Here is a 10,482-nt window from a genome sequence, read left to right on the forward strand (position 1 = left end):
AGACTCAGCCTGCAGGTTCAGTCAGTCCAATACTGTATTAGAGGGGGATCCATGTTTTATTTTGTTGTATTACACAGACCTGTTCAGATGTCTTTATGCACTGTTTTCATGTTTTAGTGTGACACACCTGAACCCAAACATCAGCAGCTGCTTTCACTATAACCTGGTTAGTAACAAAGATGGCGAACTGCCGAAGTAGTTGATTTTAGCCAAAAGCTGTTCTTTTTTGGGGGGGGGAAGATGGGACAGCAACATCCAAAACTTCCAGAGAAGTGAGTGTGTTAGTGCTCCACTATATTGTCAGCTGTCTGTGATTGTTTGCAGCCTAGTGCCTCCTTCAGACTTTCACTGCTGCTCGCTCTGCTTTTAGCCTGGTTTCCACCAAGCCCCAAACGCAGCTCTGGCAGATTTCTTCAGTCTAACAAACTCTGTGGTTTCTTTGGTGGTGCACAACATCCAGCAACAACAATAACACCACCTGCTGATTTTCATATAAAACCTTATATGGTTTTGTAAAAAACATGATGAACTAATAAATGCTGATGTACCATGAGTTAAAATCAGCTCCACCTTTACCAACAGTGACCTCTGACCCCAAATGATGTTAATTGCTGTGCCTGTTTTTCCGTAATTACCATAATCAGTATTGTTTAAGATACAGTTTTCTTAGTGAGTACTTTTACTATTGTCCTTTAAGTAAAATGTAGATGATATGCTTAGTACTTTTACTTGAACGAATTATTTAAAGTAGTACTTGTAATAGAGATTTTATTTAGGCAAATCTTTGTGCTTTTACTTGAGTTTGTGTACTTCTACCACCTCGGCACACAGTGTGTCACATTTTGCTGTGTACGGAGCTGTGAAGCGGCAGACTGCTCCGAGTGACCATGTTGACCTTTGTCCTCCATGACATTATTAAGACCACCAGTGTCAATGTTGTGGGTGACCTTTGTATGTTTTGGATTGTTGTCCTGCTAAATGATGAAATGTGGTCCAGTCAGTTCTGAAGCATTTGGCTGAATCTCTCCACACAGAATGCAGTTGTAAACCTCTGCACGCATCCTGTCGCTTCCGTGAAATACTTATGTATGTTGCAGGCCAACATTTTCATAAATTACACAGAACACGTACTTGTTGACAATCAGAGCAAATGACTAATTTAAGGAAAAACAACCGAAGCCATAGCACGTACTGGTGATTTTTAACATGCTCAAACTTTAGAAAATTGCTGTTTTGCTATTACAAACATATTGTACTCATACTTGAGTCATAAGTCATTTGGGACCAGACCGCAGTGCTGAACTTAACATGAGGAGCATTTGTGGGAAGACTCAGCTGTTTTGCTTTTGAGTAACCGTGTTCACATAAATGCATTCAGTCAGACAAATCACACAGACGCCACATTGACAACACGCTGAAGACCCGGTCCTGAGTTTACTGTAATGTCTCTGGTGTCCTGCAGGCAAATAAGCCACAGGTGCCCAATGCTGGTCTCATCGGGTTCAAGTTAAAACACATCTACTGTTTTTACATCTGCAACTAACAGCAAAATATTGTTTTGTCTTCGCCTGAAAGACCAGAACTGAAAATACATAAAGTACACGGACATGGTCAACTTGACAAACGCAATTTGTTTTAATTTGACAGGACACGACACAGTAAAGAGAGATGGAGAATAGTGAAAGGAGAAAGCAAACACCTAAGGAACACTGAATTTACATTAAGGTACAGTGCATTCTGAAAGTTTTCAGACCCCCTTCACTTTTTTCAGTGTTCTTATGTTGCAGCCTTTTAATAGTTGTTTAAATTCAATTTTCTTCCCATTACATCCCCCATAATGACGACGTAAAAACGGAATTTAAGAAATGTCTGTCAATTTATTAAAAGGAAAAACCGAAATATTGCATGTACGTAAGTATCCAGACCCGGGACAAGCTTTGCTTTCCTGGATCGGGATATTTTTGAAATTCTTCTTTGCAAATCCTCTCAAGCTCCGGATGGGGAGCATTGCTGGACAGCCATTTTCAGGTCTCTAATCTCTTCAGAGATGTTCAATAGCCAGGGCTCTGGCTGGGCCAGTCTAGGACATTCACGGAGTTGTCTCTGAGCCATTCCCATGTCATTTTGGCTGTGCGTTTAGGATTGTTGTCATGTTAGAAGGTGAACCTTAAGCCCAGTCTGAGGTCCTGAACTCGTGGAACAGGTTTTCATTATCAAGATATCTCTGGACTTTACTCCATTCAGCCTTCCCTTAACCCTGATCAGTCTTCCAGTCCCTGCTGCTGAAAAACACCCCCAGAGCATGAGTCTACCACCACCATGCTTCACTGTAGCCATGGTATGGATCGAGCGATGAGCAGTTCCTGGTTTCCTCCGGACATGACATTTAGAACTGAGGCCAAGGAGTTCAAGCTTGGTTTCATCAGACCAGAGAATGTTATTCCTCACAGACTGAGAGTCCTTCAGGAGCTTTTTTGCAAACTCCAATCGGCCTTTCATATGTTTTGCGCTGAGAGGCTTTCATCTCAATGAAGACAAAATCAGTGGAAGGCTGCAGTGATGGTTTTACTCCTGGAACTTCGTCCCATTTCCACACAGGATATCTGGAGCTCAGTCAGAGTGAACATTGGGTTCTTGGTCACCTAATCCATAAGCTCCTTTTAGACATGACTGGAATTCTGACATTATGCTGACTTTTTCAGGAGGGGGTGTATTTGTGAACGTAAATTCCCGAGTAAGACGCTGTCTGTATTTTGTGAGTGAGCTCGTGCGTGCAGCATGCTGCTCTGTCCCGAATTGTCGGGAATTGTCAGTCGTGCCTCCTGTTTGCACTGATCGCACATGGAAATCGGCTTAGTTTGGATGGGTGACCAGCTCTTGGAAGACTCCTGGTTGTGCCAAACCTTTTCCATTCCAGAATTATAGAGGCCACTGTGCACTTGGGAACCTGCAGTACAGCAGACTTTTCTTTTTTGTAGCTTTCCACAAATCTGTGTCCTGCAATTATCCTGTCTCCTGTTGAACCTGAGCTAAATTTCAAGTCTCTGAATACTTATGTACAAGTGATATTTCAGGTTTTTTTTTCTTTTTAATACATTTAAAAACATTTCTGTTTTCACTTTGTCATTATAGGATACTGAGTGTAGATTAATGAAAAACACATTTGAAAGAGTGTGGTATCAGGCTGCAACATTACAAAATTAAAAAGGTAAAGGGAGTCTGAAAGATTTCTCAAATCACTGGATATACAAAAGAAAGAAGTGGGTGTCCTAGGAGAGGTGTCTCAAAGGAGATGAGCTGACATATGGCCAGCAGACCACTGCTTTGGGTGGAGCAGGGTGTGTGTGTGTGTGTGTAGTGGGTAGGTGGGGCCAGTGTTTGTGTGCGTGAGTGTGGGTGGGGTTGCTGAATGGTCTGATTGGGGCTGCAGATGAATAGACCGGTGGTTAGAGACAGTTGAAACTCAATATTCATTTGCACTGTTACCCTGCTGCTGTTTTTGTTTCTGTGTGTGTGTGTGTGTGTGTGTTTATGCTAAATAACAGGAATAAATCTTCAATTTACTACCTAAAAATGGCATTTCACCAGGTGCTTGTAGTGACAGTGGTTTGGCTCTAAAATAAACATAAGAACGAGTTATTTGTACTATTGGTGGCAGTTTTTTTTACAAAAAAGAAGGTGCGATTTTATAGTATTGTGATGAAAACACGAGAAACGGGATCAGATGATTTTTTTCAAACTTCAGTTGCATTTCCGATTGTAAAGTCAGATTTTAAAGTGTGTTCGTAGGCATAAATAATTTTACATACAAGTGTGCGCACATTATAAATGTGCACTATTTTGTGTGAAATATGGAAAGTCTTCAATAATCACGGCAGTTTCCTAAACGTATTTCATAGTTATTGGGATAACGTTTTCTTCAAGACAATTACAATAAGAAAAAACAAAAAGTGCCACTTTTTTTTAAGGTTTACAAGAAGCACATTTCACAGTCGGATCGATATAAAAATCTAACAACAGATATTTGCTAAAACAAAAGCTAATATTACCTATTGTAAAAGTTCAAACTGTCATCTGAAAATGACAAAACTAATTGTAATGTGCCTAATTAAACCTTTTTGTGCCTTGCCACTCTTGGTTCAATCCTTAAAAACAGCATGTCCAACCATGTGACTGATTAAATTGTAAAATATGTTCTTCCAGCTTTGTGAATGGTTTGTCTGATTTAGTAGGTGTCCTGGAGACAGTGTCAGCTACAGTATACAGGATAAAACATGGACACCAAAGAAGAAAAGGGAAAACGTAGGAGCAGGTCGCCTCAGAGGGTCAACCTCATTTCATCAACATGTGGGAATTCCTCCACACTGCCAGTCAATTCCTAAACATAAACACACACACAAACAGAGCCAGGGGTTGTTTGACGGGCTATTTGACTGAATGGCCTATCGCTATGGTTACAGCAGCACTCCATCAGTCTATTCAAGGAACAGATGGCCGATGTGCAACAGGAGGCATATGTTTCAATGAACACACACACACACACACACTCACAAACACACATACACACAACACTCTGTGTCATTCACACCCATGCATGGATGCGCCCCCGCTCAGAGGGAGGGTATTGAACAACCGGCAGCATATGTTCCACTAGTAAGAGAGCATTCATTCAGATGGAAAGAGAGAGCAGAGGAGGAGTGGGAGGTGTGTGTTTGTGTGTGTATGTGTGTGTGAAAAAAAGGCAAAAGAGCGAGGGAAGGATGGATGGAGGTGAAAAAAAAAATGATGGAGGAGAAGAAAAAGCGAGGAGGGGGCAGATAGAAAACTCCTGCTGCCACCACTGGAAGGAAACACACTGGCAGCGACCGCTGATGTTGACATCGTGCTGAAGAGACAGGCTGAACCTTGGACATGTGCTGTCCTACAGAAACATCGCAGCTCTATGTTTGGACACGAATTCAAAAGCTCCAGAATCAGTTTGTAGTCAGACTGCGGAGAATGGATTCACACTACACACAGTGGATACTGCAGGTACAGCAATGACCAGCAGTTTTGTCCAAAGATTTTTAAAAAATCATGCTTTGCAACTTCCTCCCAGACTCACACTTACCAAATAATCACCTAATTCTAACCAGCAAAAGAAGGCGTCATAGCAGGACAGCAGTAGTCGTCTCAGAGGATGAGCAGTCATATTTACACCACTTCAGGAGAACAGACATGGCCACATGCTTGTGGTGAATTAGAACCATATAGTGCAGAATTTGAAATATTTCCTTTTACATGTTTTAGGTCTCTAAATCCTCAAACATTTTGAATATGTCTATGTTTACATAGAAGCGCTTTTTTTTACATAGTGCTTTTTTAACCATGCACCAGGCCTGCACTCGCCAGGAGCAACTAAGTTCGGGTTCAGTGTCTTTCTCAAGGACACTTTGACCTGTGACTGGAGGAGCCGGGAATCGAACCAACAACCCTGGGATCTGTGGACGACAGCTGAAAAAGTCCGTAATAAAGCAGAACTTGTTAAAACTCTCTAGTTAAGAGTAGGAAAATGTGAGGGCAGACATTCATTTTCCTAAACCCACAACAGCTGCTAACACGCGAGCAAACTGTCAGCAAAACCAGCAGTTCCAGTGCATCCAGCACGCTGCTCTGTCCCGAATGGTCCGGGAAGATTTTAAAGTGAAGTCATGGCCGTGTCGATGACGTTTGTGTCACTCGACTGCTGTTGAACTTCTATACAATATTTGATGCGGAGCCAGTGGAGCTGCTGAAGAGTGTGGGTGACATGACGTGATGGCACGAGTCCGGGTTATAATATGAGCAGCAGAGTTCATAAGCAGTTGAAGTTTATGGAGAAGCTTGTTTGTGAGACACCAGCTGTACTCAAATCAAAAACGCTGTTTTCATGTGTTTAACCCAATTCTGCAATTGTTTTTCCCATTCATTCAGTAACATCCAGCCAACTTCTCAGGTTTACAGACACTGTTGGCTCACTTTCAGTGTGGACGGGCGTCCAAACAATTAGAGAAAAAGATGAATTTATGCAATCAACAATATTAGTGTGATGAATAAGATTCAAAGCCCGTCCAGTTTCTCTCATCTGCTCCATCCTCTCAGTTTGTTTCTATTACAGTCTTTCTTTTTTGAATTACCCAATTTTCACTAACTACATGCTATAAGAAAGCAGTCTGGAGTTAGTTAGGATTGATTACCTACCAGAACACACACACACACACACACACACACACACACACGAGAGCAGGCTGCAGGCTGGGAGTTGTTCTCTCTGTGTTTTGGCCTCAGCTAAAGAAAGCAGTTCATATTTATAGACTCTGCTGTAAATACACGAGGGTTATATTTGGCCACTATGGTGGCTCACTATATTTTTGGACGCCGCTTTGGTGCGTGCCTCTGTAAAATCGACTAAAACAACAACAAAATAACAAGAAACATTTCTGTCACCAAGCTTCTTTCGTGTGTGTGTATATACAAACACAGTCAACCAAGAACACAAACAGGCCTTCATCTTTGCCCAGATTAACTAGTGAAAAAAGGCCTCACTGCATAGATGCACACATACATTGGGTGAAAAAGGACTTACATAAAATATATTTTGATGCTGTCCCTTTATGTGAGAAAATGAAAACACCAATTGGCATAATAATTTATGTTTTCATGGTTAACACTAACCACCACCTTCTATAACTGCTGGTTTGCTGCCAGTGTACTCGCATGTTAACAGGTGTTGTGGTTCAGGTAAATTGATGTCTCCTCTCATATTTTCTCACTAACTGCTGTAATTGGACAATGCTCAGAATCTGAACAAACAAGGGAGTGTCATCCACCTGACCCGTGTCATATCACATACTAACAAGGCTAAAGGCAGGGTTCACACCGACGTTTGTTCTGTGGGTATACTACAACAGATGGCTGCGTGGATGAGGGGCTGTTTTCCTCATGGAACAGAGAGATGATAAAGTTATTGTAAATGCCTGCTCACTAAAAGGACAGTTCAACTCTGAAAAGCAGTCAGCTGCCTTAATTCTCTGTGTATACATTCAACATGGTGCTGCAAATATTCCTTAATTATTTTGGTCCATACTGACATGATAGCATCACGCGGTTGCCGCAGGTTTGTCAGCTGCACATCCATGTGTGAATGTCCTGTCCTACCACCTCACAAAGGTGCTCTGTTGGATTGAGATCTGGCCACTTGCGGAGGCCATTTGAATACAGTACCATCTGAATGTCCCAGCAGACTCATGGGACCAGACAAGGTTCTTCCAGTCTTCCATTGTCCAATGTTGGGGAACCATTGGGAATTGTAGCCTCAGTTTCCTGTTCTTAGTTGATAGGAGTGGCACGTTGTGTATTCAGAGATGCTCTGTTGAGTTACAAGTGATTGAGTTACAATTTCGCCCAGAGAGCTGCTGCTCACTGGATATTTTTTTCTTTTTCAGACCATTCTCTCTGAACCCTACAGATGGTTGTCTGGGAAGATCCCAGTAGATCAGCACTTTCTAAAGTAGTCAGACCATCCTGTCTGCCACTAACAACCATTTCACATTAAAAGTCACCTTTTTCCCGATGATCAGTTTGAACTTCAGCGGATCATCATGTTTAAATGCACTGAATGGCTGCCACGTCATTGGCTGATTATATATGTGCATTAATGAGCAGTTCAACAGGTGTAGCTAATAAAGAAAAAGCCTGCTGGGCAGGACCCCAGCAAACATAGGGCAGGAGGGACACAGCAGAATTTAGGGCCATTTAGAGTAACCTTTTCTTTGGACTGTGGTGGAGACCAGGGTACACAGACAGGGGGAGAACATGCAAACTCAGCAGGTTCCAAACCAGCTCCTTCTTGCTGTTGAACAAAAAACTCACTGACTGACACTGCAACGCCAGGGACATGTTGGTACAAATAAAAAGGAAGAAACATCCAAACGTCTATTATACCAGGTAATTAGTGTACAGTCAGATGGCAGACATATAATAGTTGGATTCCACAAGTCAACCTGTGACTTTAAAGCTCATTTTCATTCTTCTACATGTACTGCATTTGACCCATACAGGGGTATCCAGTACATAAAGTACAGTGGAAATCTATATTTTCTGCCTTTTTTTGTGGAAAATAAACATTGACTGCTAAACGGAAGCATTCAAATACAGTAAACCACCAAACTCCACCAGATTGAGGTTTTAAATGTCATATTCCAGAATATAACACATTACAGTGGTCGCACCTGATCAGAGGTAAATGTAAGATCAGTGGATGAAGCTCTGCCTCAAAGTGGCTGGTCGCTTGGGATATAAAGTTTTTTGACATGGTTTTGTGGTCCCCATAGGATCAGCAGATGTGATGCCCACTGTGGCCACTGCTGGACACCACAAGGGTTTAAATCAAATCCCTCTGGTACAGCTGGGTTACACACACGGGTGCCTAGTTTTATGACTTCAGCAGGAAGAAAGCGTCCAAACATTTAGATAAGACAAAGTGACTGCCACCGGAGAGGAAAGAGACCCGAGTCAATCCCAGGAGGGAGGCCTGGGAAGGGGTTAGACTGTCTGTTTGTCTCCCGTCTGCTGGAGGGACCACACCCAGACCTCCACCACACACACATACACACACGCAGGAAACTGATCTGTTGGGCAGCCAACAGGGTTTCCTGTGGTTGAGGCAGGTCTACCAACTTGTGTTCTTCTGCCTTCCCCTTTCCTCTTTTCTAAAATCACCTCCCCTCTTTCTTCTCCTGTTTTCTTTTGTTTTTTCTATTCTTAGTCTTCCCCCTCTTCATCAGCCGTTCCTCTGGTGTGGTCTCGCTGCTTCCCTCCTCTCAGTGTTTATTCTCCTCTCTCTTTAACACTCCTTAATTTCCTTCTTCCATTTTCTTTTTCTCCCTCTTCCTCTCATTTTAACCTTCCATCTCTTGCTTCCTCTCCACCACAGAAAACACATCCCTCCTCCTGTTATTGTTATTATCTCAAAGGGGCGACTGGACCAAAGTTATGTATGTTCTGTTGTGGACCCCACCCTTGTCCCCTGTCCTATCCCATATTCACCCACACCCACTGCACTGACCACAGTTACTAACCCAAAAAACACACAAACACACTGTTTCGTCTGGAGCTCAAGCTGCTGCTGGACTGAAAGGAAACACATTAGAAAGTATTTTGCACATGACTCTGCCACTGAGATGCTCAATTTCCTGCCTGTGAAACCCATTAAAACTTGTATGAAATCATTGTTTTCTGATTATTAAAGGTGGACATCTATGACACGTGTGGATATGTCTTCAAAAAAGTAATTAATAAAAAACCAAAACATTTAATTTACTTTCACTCTGCAGATAAAGTGTGATTACATATAAACATATGCATTATATTAACAGGTGATTCTAACATTAGGGACCCCCATTTACAAAGAATAAGGGAGCCAAAACATTAGAACCACCTCCCAATATAATGCACTGCAGTACGACTCCCCCACTCATTATAACCTCAATATAACATGAAGTTGTAACACACATACAAAAGTATCACCCCTCAAACTGTTTCAAATTAAAGACTGAGAAATGATAAATGTGTTAAAGTAATAATTATGGCAGAGCTGCTGTATTGGATTGCATTAGATTGTACAGGTGGACCTAAGGTGGCCAGTGAACGTGTCAATTTAATTTATTCCTTTCAATCGTCTTGAGTGCACATTAGTGAACAACTGGAAGTCTGTCTCCAAAAATATTAAAAACGAAACCATGTGACATATATGAATTAAAACTCTACACTGTGCTTTACACCTGCTTTTAGTTTGTTGGATCTTTTCAACTTTGTCCTAAAAAGCACTGTATAAATAATGGATGTCTGAGTAATGAGGAGTTCACTGAACTACAGGGAGCAGTGACTATCAGCTCTGTCCTGCCACAAACACTATCACTGTATCAACAATGTGACTTTCCTCCATGTGCTTCCATTTGGCGAGTTAATCACTCTCATATTTCTCAGTTACAGGCAAACACACAGGTAATGACAGCACTCACACTGTGGAACTTTCTCTGCATCCGGTTCCTCTGGAGGATTTTACGACTATCGTGGCGCTACAGGAAGACAGCCTGAATACAGGGACTATACATTCCTCACTGATGAGACAACGTCAGTGTGGAACTCGTAAAAGCTTTTACCATAGCCAGTGGAAATGAGCGCTGTCTTTAGGTTGGTTTCACCACAATGCAAGGATGTTTCAAATGTATTTGCTTGACCCGGGTCACATTTTTAAACAATTCTACTGACCTTATAAGAACATCATTGCTTAAATTATGACACCAGAATTTAGGGATGTAGTGAGAGAGGACATGAAGTTAGTTGGTGTGAGAGAAGAGAATGCAGACGACAGGGATGGAAAGGGAACAGCCGAAAGGAAAAGAAGAAGAATTTAAAATCTGACACTTGAAGCTTGAAGGAATAGGGTTAGTGTAGTGTTCA

This window comes from Channa argus, chromosome 2 (genome assembly GCF_033026475.1).
Source record: "Channa argus isolate prfri chromosome 2, Channa argus male v1.0, whole genome shotgun sequence".
Lineage (NCBI taxonomy): Eukaryota > Metazoa > Chordata > Actinopteri > Anabantiformes > Channidae > Channa > Channa argus.